Below are 11,233 nucleotides of genomic sequence, written 5' to 3' on the forward strand. Positions count from 1 at the left end.
GCCTTAGAAGTCAACGCCAGAAGCATAAAATGCAATAAATATACAAGAGTTTTTCCATCGTATGACAGGAATAATTGCAACCAGTGTGAATGTGGTGGTCATTTCTACGTTGCGGGCAACCTAGGCTTCACTCTAGGGCGTTGTTCCACCAGATAGAATAGTTAGGGCTTAAGAAGTCAACGCCAGAAGCATAAAATACAATATGAATATAACAGTTTTTCGATCGTATAAAACGAATAATAGCAACCAGTGTGAAAGTTATGGTTATTTCTCCGTTCCAGGTAACCTAGGCTTCACTCTAGGTCGTTGCTCCACCAGATCGAATAGTTAGGTCCTTAGAAGTCAACACCAGGAGCATAAAATACGATATAAATACAACAGCTTTTCCATCGTATAAAAGGAATAATAGCAATCAGTGTGAAAGTTATGGTTATTTCTCCGTTCCAGGCAACCTAGGCTTCACTCTAGAGCGATGCACCACCAGATCGAATAGTTAGGGGCTTAGAAGTCAACGCCCGAAGCATAAAATACAAAATAAATAGAACAGCTTTTCCATCGTATAAAATGAATAATTGCAAACAGTGTGAAAGTAATGGTCATTTCTACGTTCCGAGCACCCTAGGCGTCACTCTAGGGCGATGCTCCACCACATCTAATAGCTACGGCCTTAGCAGTCAACGCCAGAGGCATAAAATACAATATAAATACAACAGCTCTTCCATCGTATAAAACGAATAATTGCTACCAGTGTAAAAGTTATGGTCATTTCTACGTTCCGGGCAACCTAGGCTACACCCTAGGGCGTTGCTACAACAGATTGAATAGTTAGGGCCTTATAAGTCAATGCCCGAAGCATAAAATGCAATAAGAATACAACAGCTTTTCCATCATATAACAGCAATAATTGCAACCAGTTTGAAAGTGATGGTCATTTCTACGTTCCGGGCAACCTAGGCTTCAGTCTAGGGCGTTGTTCCAGCAGAGGGAATAGTTGCGGCATAAGAAGTCAACGCCAGAAGAATAAAATACGGTATAAATACAACAGTTTTTCCATCGTATAAAACGAATAATTGCAACCAGTATGAAAGTTATGGTCATTTCTACTTTCCGTGCAACCTAGGCTTCACCCTAGGGCGTTGCTCCAACAGATTGAATAGTGAGGGCCTTAGAAGTCAACGCACGAAGCACGAAATACAAAATAAATAGAACAGTTGTTCCATCGTATAAAACGAATAATTGCTATCAGTGTGAAAGTTATGGTAATTTCTACGTTCCGGGCAACCTAGGCTTCACTCTATGGCGTTGTTCCACCAGATCGCAAAGTTAGGGCCTAAGAGATCAACGCCAGTAGCATAAAATACAATATAAATATAACAGTTTTTCAATCGTATAAAACGAATAATAGCAAACAGTGTGAAAGTTCTGGTCATTTCTACGTTCCGGGCAACCTAGGCTTCCCTCTAGGGCGTTGTTCCACCAGATCGAATAGTTAGGGCCTTAGAAGTCAACGCCCGAAGCATAAACTACAAAATAAATAGAACAGTTTTTCCATTGTATAAAACGAATAATTGCTACCAGTGTGAAAGTTATGGTCACTTCTACGTGCCGGGCAACCTAGGCTTCACTCTAGGGCGTTGCTCCACCAGATCGTATAGTTAGGGCCTTAGAAGTCAACGCCAGGGGCATAAAATAAAATAAAGATGCAACAGTTTTTCCATCGTATAAAACGAATAATTGAAACCAGTGGAAAAGTAATGGTCATTTCTACGTTCCGGGCAACCTAGGCTTCATCCTAGGGCGCTACTCCACCAGATCGAATAGGTAGTGCCCTAGACGTCAGCGGCAGAAGCATAAAATACAATATAAATAAAACAGTTTTTCCATCGTATAAAACGAATAATTGCAACCAGTATGAAAGTTATGGTCATTGCTACTTTCCGGGCAACCTAGGCTTCACCCTAGGGCGCTGCTCCAACAGATTGAATAGTTAGGGCCTTAGAAGTCTACGCCCGAAGCATGAAATACAAAATAAATAGAACAGTTGTTCCATCGTATAAAACGTATAATTGCTACCAGTGTGAAAGTAATGTTCATTTCTACGTTCCGATTACCCTAGGCGTCACTCTAGGGCGTTGCTCCACCACATCTAATAGCTACGGCCTTAGAAGTCAACGCCAGGGGCATAAAATACAATATAAATACAACAGCTCTTCCATCGTATAAAACGAATAATTGCTACCAGTGTGAAAGTAAAGGTCATTTCTACGTTCCGGGCAACCTATGCTTCACTCTAGGGCGTTGCTCCACCAGATCGAGTAGTTAGGGCCTTAGAAGTTCACGGCCGATGCATAAAATACAAAATAAATAGAACAGTTTTTCCATTGTAAAAAGCGAATAATTGCTGCCAGTGTGAAAGTTATGGTCATTTCTACGTTCCTGACAACCTAGGCTTCACTGTAAGGTGTTGCTCCACCAAATCGAATAGGTAGGGCCATAGAAGTCAACGCCCGAAGCATAAAATACAATAAATATACAAGAGTTTTTCCACCGTATAACAGGAATAATTGCAACCAGTGTGAAAGGTATGATAATTTCTACGTTCCGGGCAACCTAGGTTTCACTCTAGGACGTTGCTCCACCAGATCGCATAGGTAGTGACTTAGAATTCAACGCCATAAGTATAAAATACAATATAAGTACAGCAGTTTTTCCATCGTATAAAATGAATAATTGGAAACATTGTGAAAGTAATGGTCATTTCTACGTTCCAGGCAACCTAGGCGTCACTCTAGGGTGTTGCTCCACCACAGCTAATAGCTACGGCCTTAGAAGTCAACGACAGAAGCATAAAATACAATATTAATACAACAGCTTTTCCATCGTATAACAGGAATAATTGCAACCAGTGTGAAAGTAATTGTCATTTCTACGTTCCGGGCAACCTAGGCTTCACTCTGGGGCGTTGCTCCACCAGATCGAATAGTTAGGGCCTTAGAAGTCAACGCCCGAAGCATAAAATAATATATAAATAGAACAGTTTTTCCATCGTATAAAACGAATAATTGCAACCAGTGTGAAGGTAAAGGTATGTCCTACGCTCCGGGCAACCTAGGCTTCACTCCAGGGCGTAGCTCCACCAGATCGTATAGTTAGGGCCTTAGAAGTCAACGCCAGAAGCATAAAATACAATAAATATACAAGAGTTTTTCCATCGTATAACAGGAATAATTGCAACCAGTGAGAAAGTTATGGTCGTTTCTACATTCCGAGCAACCTAGGCTTCACTCTAGGCCGTTGCTCCACCAGATCGAATAGTTAGGTCCTTAGAGGTAAACGCCAGAAGCATAAAATACGATATAAATACAACAGCTTTTCCATCGTATAAAACGAATAATTGCAACCAGTATGAAACTTATGGTCATTTCAACGTTCCGGGCAACCTAGGCTTCAGTGTATGGCGTTCTTCCACCACATCGAATAGCTATGGGCTCAGAAGTCAACGCCTGAAGTATAAAATACAATAAAAATACAACAGTCTTTCCACCCTATAACAGGAATAATTGCAACCAGTGTGAAAGTGATGATAATTTCTACGTTCCGGGCAACCTAGGCTTCACTCTAGGGCGTTGCTCCACCAGATCGTATAGTTAGTGCCTTAGAAGTCAACGCCAGAAGCATAAAATGCAATAAATATACAAGAGTTTTTCCATCGTATGACAGGAATAATTGCAACCAGTGTGAATGTGGTGGTCATTTCTACGTTGCGGGCAACCTAGGCTTCACTCTAGGGCGTTGTTCCACCAGATAGAATAGTTAGGGCTTAAGAAGTCAACGCCAGAAGCATAAAATACAATATGAATATAACAGTTTTTCGATCGTATAAAACGAATAATAGCAACCAGTGTGAAAGTTATGGTTATTTCTCCGTTCCAGGTAACCTAGGCTTCACTCTAGGTCGTTGCTCCACCAGATCGAATAGTTAGGTCCTTAGAAGTCAACACCAGGAGCATAAAATACGATATAAATACAACAGCTTTTCCATCGTATAAAAGGAATAATAGCAATCAGTGTGAAAGTTATGGTTATTTCTCCGTTCCAGGCAACCTAGGCTTCACTCTAGAGCGATGCACCACCAGATCGAATAGTTAGGGGCTTAGAAGTCAACGCCCGAAGCATAAAATACAAAATAAATAGAACAGCTTTTCCATCGTATAAAATGAATAATTGCAAACAGTGTGAAAGTAATGGTCATTTCTACGTTCCGAGCACCCTAGGCGTCACTCTAGGGCGATGCTCCACCACATCTAATAGCTACGGCCTTAGCAGTCAACGCCAGAGGCATAAAATACAATATAAATACAACAGCTCTTCCATCGTATAAAACGAATAATTGCTACCAGTGTAAAAGTTATGGTCATTTCTACGTTCCGGGCAACCTAGGCTACACCCTAGGGCGTTGCTACAACAGATTGAATAGTTAGGGCCTTATAAGTCAATGCCCGAAGCATAAAATGCAATAAGAATACAACAGCTTTTCCATCATATAACAGCAATAATTGCAACCAGTTTGAAAGTGATGGTCATTTCTACGTTCCGGGCAACCTAGGCTTCAGTCTAGGGCGTTGTTCCAGCAGAGGGAATAGTTGCGGCATAAGAAGTCAACGCCAGAAGAATAAAATACGGTATAAATACAACAGTTTTTCCATCGTATAAAACGAATAATTGCAACCAGTATGAAAGTTATGGTCATTTCTACTTTCCGTGCAACCTAGGCTTCACCCTAGGGCGTTGCTCCAACAGATTGAATAGTGAGGGCCTTAGAAGTCAACGCACGAAGCACGAAATACAAAATAAATAGAACAGTTGTTCCATCGTATAAAACGAATAATTGCTATCAGTGTGAAAGTTATGGTAATTTCTACGTTCCGGGCAACCTAGGCTTCACTCTATGGCGTTGTTCCACCAGATCGCAAAGTTAGGGCCTAAGAGATCAACGCCAGTAGCATAAAATACAATATAAATATAACAGTTTTTCAATCGTATAAAACGAATAATAGCAAACAGTGTGAAAGTTCTGGTCATTTCTACGTTCCGGGCAACCTAGACTTCACTCTAGGGCGTTGCTCCACCAGATCGAATAGTTAGGGCGTTAGAAGTCAACGCCCGAAGCGTAAAATACAAAATAAATAGAACAGTTTTTCCATTGTATATAACAAATAATTGCTACCAGTGTGAAAGTTATGGTCATTTCTACGTTCCGGCAACCTAGGCTTCACCCTAGGGCGTTGTTCCACCAGATCGAATAGTTCGGGCCTAAGAAGATAACGCCAGAAGCATAAAATACAATATAAATACAACAGCTTTTCCATCATATAAAACGAATAATTTCAACCAGTGTGAATGTTATGGTCATTTCTACATTCCGAGCAACCGAAGCTTCACTCTAGGGCGTTGATCCAACAGATTGAATTGTTAGGGCCTTAGAAGTCAACGCCCGAAGTATAAAATACAATATAAATACAACAGTTTTTCCATCCTATAAAACGAATAATTGAGACCAGAACGAAAGTTATGGTCATTTCTACTTTCCGGGCAACCTAGGCTTCACGCTTGGCCGTTGGTCCAACAGGTTGAGTAGTTAGGGCCTTAGAAGTCAACGCCAGAAGCATAAAATACAATAAAGATGCAACAGTTCTTCCATCGTATAGAATGAATAATTGCAACCAGTGTGAAAGTTATGGTCATTTCTACGTTCCCGGCAACCTAGGCTTCACCACAGGGCGTTGTACCACCAGATCGAATAGTTAGGGCCTAGGAAGTGAACGCCAGCAGCATAAAATACAATATAAATACAACAGCTTTTCCATCATATAAAACGAATAATTTCAACCAGTGTGAATGTTATGGTCATTTCTACATTCCGAGCAACCGAGGCTTCACTCTAGGGCGTTGATCCAACAGATTGAATTGTTAGGGCCTTAGAAGTCAACGCCCGAAGTATAAAATACAATATAAATACAACAGTTTTTTATCGTATAAAACGAATAATTGCAAGCAGTATGAATGTTATGGTCATTTCTACTTTCCGGGCAACCTAGGCTTCACCCTCGGGCGTTGCTCCAACAGATTGTATAGTTAGGGCCTTAGAAGTCAACGGCCGAAGCATAAAATACAAAATAAATAGAACTGTTTTTCAATCGTATAAAACGAGTAATTGCTACCGGTGTGAAAGTTATATCCATTTCTACGCTGCGGGCAACCTAGGCTTCACCCTAGGGCGTTGTTCCACCAGATGGAATAGTTAGGGCATAAGAAGTCAACGCCAGAAGCATAAAATACAATATAAGTACAACAGTTTTTCCATCGTATAAAATGAATAATTGCAAATATTGCGAAAGTAATGGTCATTCCACGTACCGGGCAACCTAGGCGTCACTCTAGTGCGTTGCTCCACCACATCTAATAGCTACGGCCTTAGACGTCAACGACAGAATCATAACATACAATACAGATGCAACAGCTTTTCCATCGTATAAAACGAATAATTGCAACCAGTGTGAAAGTTATTGCCATTTCTACTTCCCGCGCAACCTAGGCTTCACCCTAGGGCGTTGCTCCAACAGATTGAATAGTTAGGACCTTAGAAGTCAGTGCCCGAAGCATAAAATGCAATAAAAATACAACAGTTATCCATCATATAACAGGAATAATTGCAACCAGTTTGAAAGCGATGGTCATTTCTACGTTCCGGGCAACCTAGGCTTCACTCTAGGGCGTTGCTCCACCAGATCGAATAGTTAGTGCCTTAGAAGTCAACGCCAGAAGCATAATATACAATATAAATACAACGGTTTTTCCATCGTATAAAACGAATAATAGCAACCAGTGTGAAAGTTATGGTCATTTCTCCGTTCCCGGGAACCTAGACTTCACCCCAGGGCGTTGTCCCGCCAGATCGAATAGTTAGGGCCCAAGAAGTGAACGCCAGAAGCATAAAATACAATATAAATACAACAGTTTTTCCATCATATAACAGGAGTATTTGCAACGACTTTGAAAGTGATGGTAATTTCTACGTTCCGGGAAACTTAGGCTTCACTCTAGGGCGTTGCTCCACTAGATCGAATAGTTAGTGCCTTAGAAGTCAACGCCAGAAGCATAAAATACAATATAAATACAACAGTTTTTCCATCGTATAAAACGAATAATTGCAACCAGTATGGAAGTCAACGTCATTTCTACTTTCCGGGCAACCTAGGCTTCACCCTAGGGCGTTGCTCCAACAGGTTGAATAGTTAGGGCCTTAGAAGTCAACGCCGGAAGCATAAAATGCAATAAAAATACAACAGTTTTTCCATCGTATAAAAGGATTAATTGCAACCAGTTTGAAAGTGATGGTCATTTCTACGTTCCGGGCAACCTAGGCTTCACTCTAGGGCGTTGTTCGACCAGTTCGGATAGTTAGGGCCTAAGAAGTGAACGCCAGAAGCATAAAATACAATATAAATACAACAGTTTTTCCATCATATAAAACGAGTAATTGCAACCAGTATGAAAGTTGTGCTCATTTCTACTATCCGGGCAACCTAGGCTACACCCTAGGGCGTTGCTCCAACAGGTTGAATAGTTAGGGCCTTAGAAGTCAATGCCCGAAGCATAAAATGCAATAAAAATACAACAGTTTTTCCATCATATAACCGGAATAATTACAACCAGTTTGAAAGTGATGGTCATTTCTACGTTCCGGGCAAGCTCGGCTTCACTCTAGGTCGTTGCTCCACCAGATCGAATAGTTAGTGTCTTAGAAGTCAACGCCAGAAGCATAAAAAACAATATAAATACAACAGTTTTTCCATCGTATAAAACGAATAATTGCAACCAGTATGAAGATTAACCTCATTTCTACTTTCCGGGCAACCTAGGCTTCACCCTAGGTCGTTGCTCCAACCGATTGAATAGTTAGGGCCTTAGAAGTCAACGCCGGTAGCATAAAATGCAATAAAAATACAACAGTTTTTCCATCGTATAAAAGGATTAATTGCAACCAGTTTGAGAGTGATGGTAATTTCTACGTTCCGGGCAACCTAGGCTTCACCCTAGGGCGTTGTTCCACCAGATGGAATAGTTAGGGCATAAGAAGTCAACGCCAGAAGCACAAAATACGGTATAAATACAACAGCTTTTCCATCGTATAAAACGAATAATTGCTGGCAGTGTGAAAGTTATGGTCATTTCTACGTTCCTGACAACCTAGGCTTCACTGTAGGGTGTTGCTCCACCAAATCGAATAGGTAGGGCCACAGAAGTCAACGCCCGAAGCATAAAATACAATAAATATACAAGAGTTTTTCCATCGTATAACAGGAATAATTGCAACCAATGTGAATGTGGTGGTCATTTCTACGTTCCGGGCAACCTAGGCTTCACTCTAGGGCGTTGTTCCAACAGATAGAATAGTTAGGGCTTAAGAAGTCAACGCCAAAAGCTGAAAATACAATATAAATATAACAGGTTTTCCATCGTATAAAACGAATAATAGCAACCAGTGTGAAAGTTATGGTTATTTCTCCGTTCCAGGCAACCTAGGCTTCACTCTAGTGCGTTGCACCACCAGATCGAATAGTTAGATCCTCAGAAGTCAACGCCAGAAGCATAAAATACGATATAAATACAACAGCTTTTCCATTGTATAAAACGAATAATTGCAACCAGTGTGAAAGTTATGGTCATTTCTATGTTCCGGGCAACCTAGGCTTCACCCTAGGACGTTGCTCCTACAGATTGAATAGTTAGGGCCTTAGAAGTCAATGCCCGAAGCATAAAATGCAATAGAAATACAACAGTTTTTCCACCGTATAGCAGGAATAATTTGCAACGAGTGTGATAGTAGTGGTCATTTCTGCGTTCCGGGCAACCTAGGTTTCACTCCAGGGCGTTGCTCCACCAGATCGAATAGATACGGACTAAGAAGTCAACGTCAGAAGCATAAAATACGATAGAGATGCAACAGTTTTTCCATCGTATAACAGGAATAATTGCAACCAGTGTGAAAGTTATGGTCATTTCTACATTCCGAGCAACCTAGGCTTCACTCTAGGGCGTTGCTCCACCAGATCGAATAGTTTGGGCCTTAGAAGTCAATGCCCCAAGCATAAAATGCAATAAAAATGCTACAGTTTTTCCATCGTATAGCAGGAATAATTTGCAACCAGTGTTATAGTAATGGTCATTTCTACGTTCCGGGCAACCTAGGCTTCACTCTACGGCGTTGTACCACGAGATCGAATAGTTAGGGCCTAAGAAGTCAACACCAGAAGAATAAAATACAAAATAAACACAACAGCCTTTACACCGTATAAAACGAGTAAATGCAACCTGTGTGAAGGTTATGGTCATATCCACGTTCCGGGTAACCTAGGCTTCACAGTAGGGCGTTGCTTCACCAGATCGAAATGTTAGGGCCTAAGAAGTCAACGCCCGAAGCATAAAATACGATATAAATACAACAGTTTTTCCATCGTATAGAATGAATAATTGCAACCAGTGTGAAAGTTATGGCCATTTCTACATTTCGAGCAACCTAGGCTTCACTCTAGGGCGTTGTTCCACCAGATCGAATAGTTAGGGCCTAAGAAGTGAACTCCAGAAGCATAAAATACAATATAAATACAACAGTTTTTCCATCGTATAAAACGAATAATTGCAACCAGTGTGAAAGTTATGGTCATTTCTGCGTTCCGGGCAACCTAGGCTTCACCCAAGGGCGTTGCTCCAACAGATTGAATAGTTAGGGCCTTAGAAGTCAATGCCCGAAGCATAAAATGCAATAAATATACAACAGTTTTTCCATCGTATAGCAGGAATAATTTGCAACCATTGTGATAGTAGTGGTCATTTCTACGTTCCGGGCTATCTAGGTTTCTCTCCAGGGCGTCGCTCCACCAGATCGAATAGTTACGGCCTAAGAAGTCAACGCCAGGAGCATAAAATACAAAATAAATAGAACAGCTGTTCCATGTATAAAACGAATAATTGTTTCCAGTGTGAAAGTTACGGTCATTTCTACGTTCCGGGCAACCTAGGCTTCACCGTAGGGCGTTGTCCCACCAGATGGAATAGATGGGGCCTAAGAAGTCAACGCCAGAAGGATAAAATACAACATAAATACAACAGTTTTTCCATCGTATAGAATGAATAATTGCAACCAGTGTGAAAGTTATAGCCATTTCTACATTTCGAGCAACCTAGGTTTCTCTCCAGGGCGTTGCTCCACCTGATCGAATAGTTACGGCCTAAGAAGTCAACGCCAGAAGCATAAAATACGATAAAGATGCAACAGTTTTTCCATCGTATAAAACGAATAATTGCAACCAGTGTGAAAGTTATGGTCATTTCTACATTCCGAGCAACCTAGGCGTCACTCTAGGGCGTTGCTCCAGCAGATCGAATAGTTAGGTCCTTAGAAGTCAACGCCAGAAGCATAAAATACGATATAAATCCAACAGCATTTCCATAGTATAAAAGGAATAATTGCAAACAGTGTGACAGTAATGGTCATTTCTACGTTCCGGGCAACCTAGGCTTCACTCTAGGGCGTCGTTCCGCCAGATGGAATAGTTAGGGCCTAAGAAGTCAACGTCAGAAACATAAAACACGATATAAATACAACAGCTTTCCATCGTATAAAACGAATTATTGCAACCAGTGTGAAGGTTATGGTCATTTCTCCGTTCCGGGCATCCTAGACTTAACTCTGAGGCATTGCTCCACCAGATGGAATAGCTACGACCTTAGAAGTCAAAGCCAGAAGCAGAAAATACAATAAAAATGCAACAGTTTTTCCATCGTATAGCATGCCAAATTGCAACCGGTATGAAAGTAATTATCATTTCGACGTTTCGGGCATCCTAGACTTAACTCTGATGCGTTGCTACACCAGATCGAAGAGTTAGGGCCGTAGAGGTCAGCGCCAGAAGCATAAACTACAAAATAAATGGAACAGTCTCTCCATCGTATAAAACGGATAATTGCAACCTGTGTGTAGGTTATGGTCATATATACGTTCCGGGTAACCTAGGCTTCACTGTAGGGTGTTGCTCCACCAGATCGAATAGCTAGGGACTTAGAATTAAACGCCAGAAGCATAAAATACAATAAAAATACAACAGTTTTTCCATCGTATAACAGGAGTAATTGCAGCCAGTGTGAATGTAATGGTATGTCCTACGTTCCG

This window comes from Calliopsis andreniformis, unplaced genomic scaffold (assembly GCF_051401765.1).
Source record: "Calliopsis andreniformis isolate RMS-2024a unplaced genomic scaffold, iyCalAndr_principal scaffold0025, whole genome shotgun sequence".
Classification (NCBI taxonomy): domain Eukaryota; kingdom Metazoa; phylum Arthropoda; class Insecta; order Hymenoptera; family Andrenidae; genus Calliopsis; species Calliopsis andreniformis.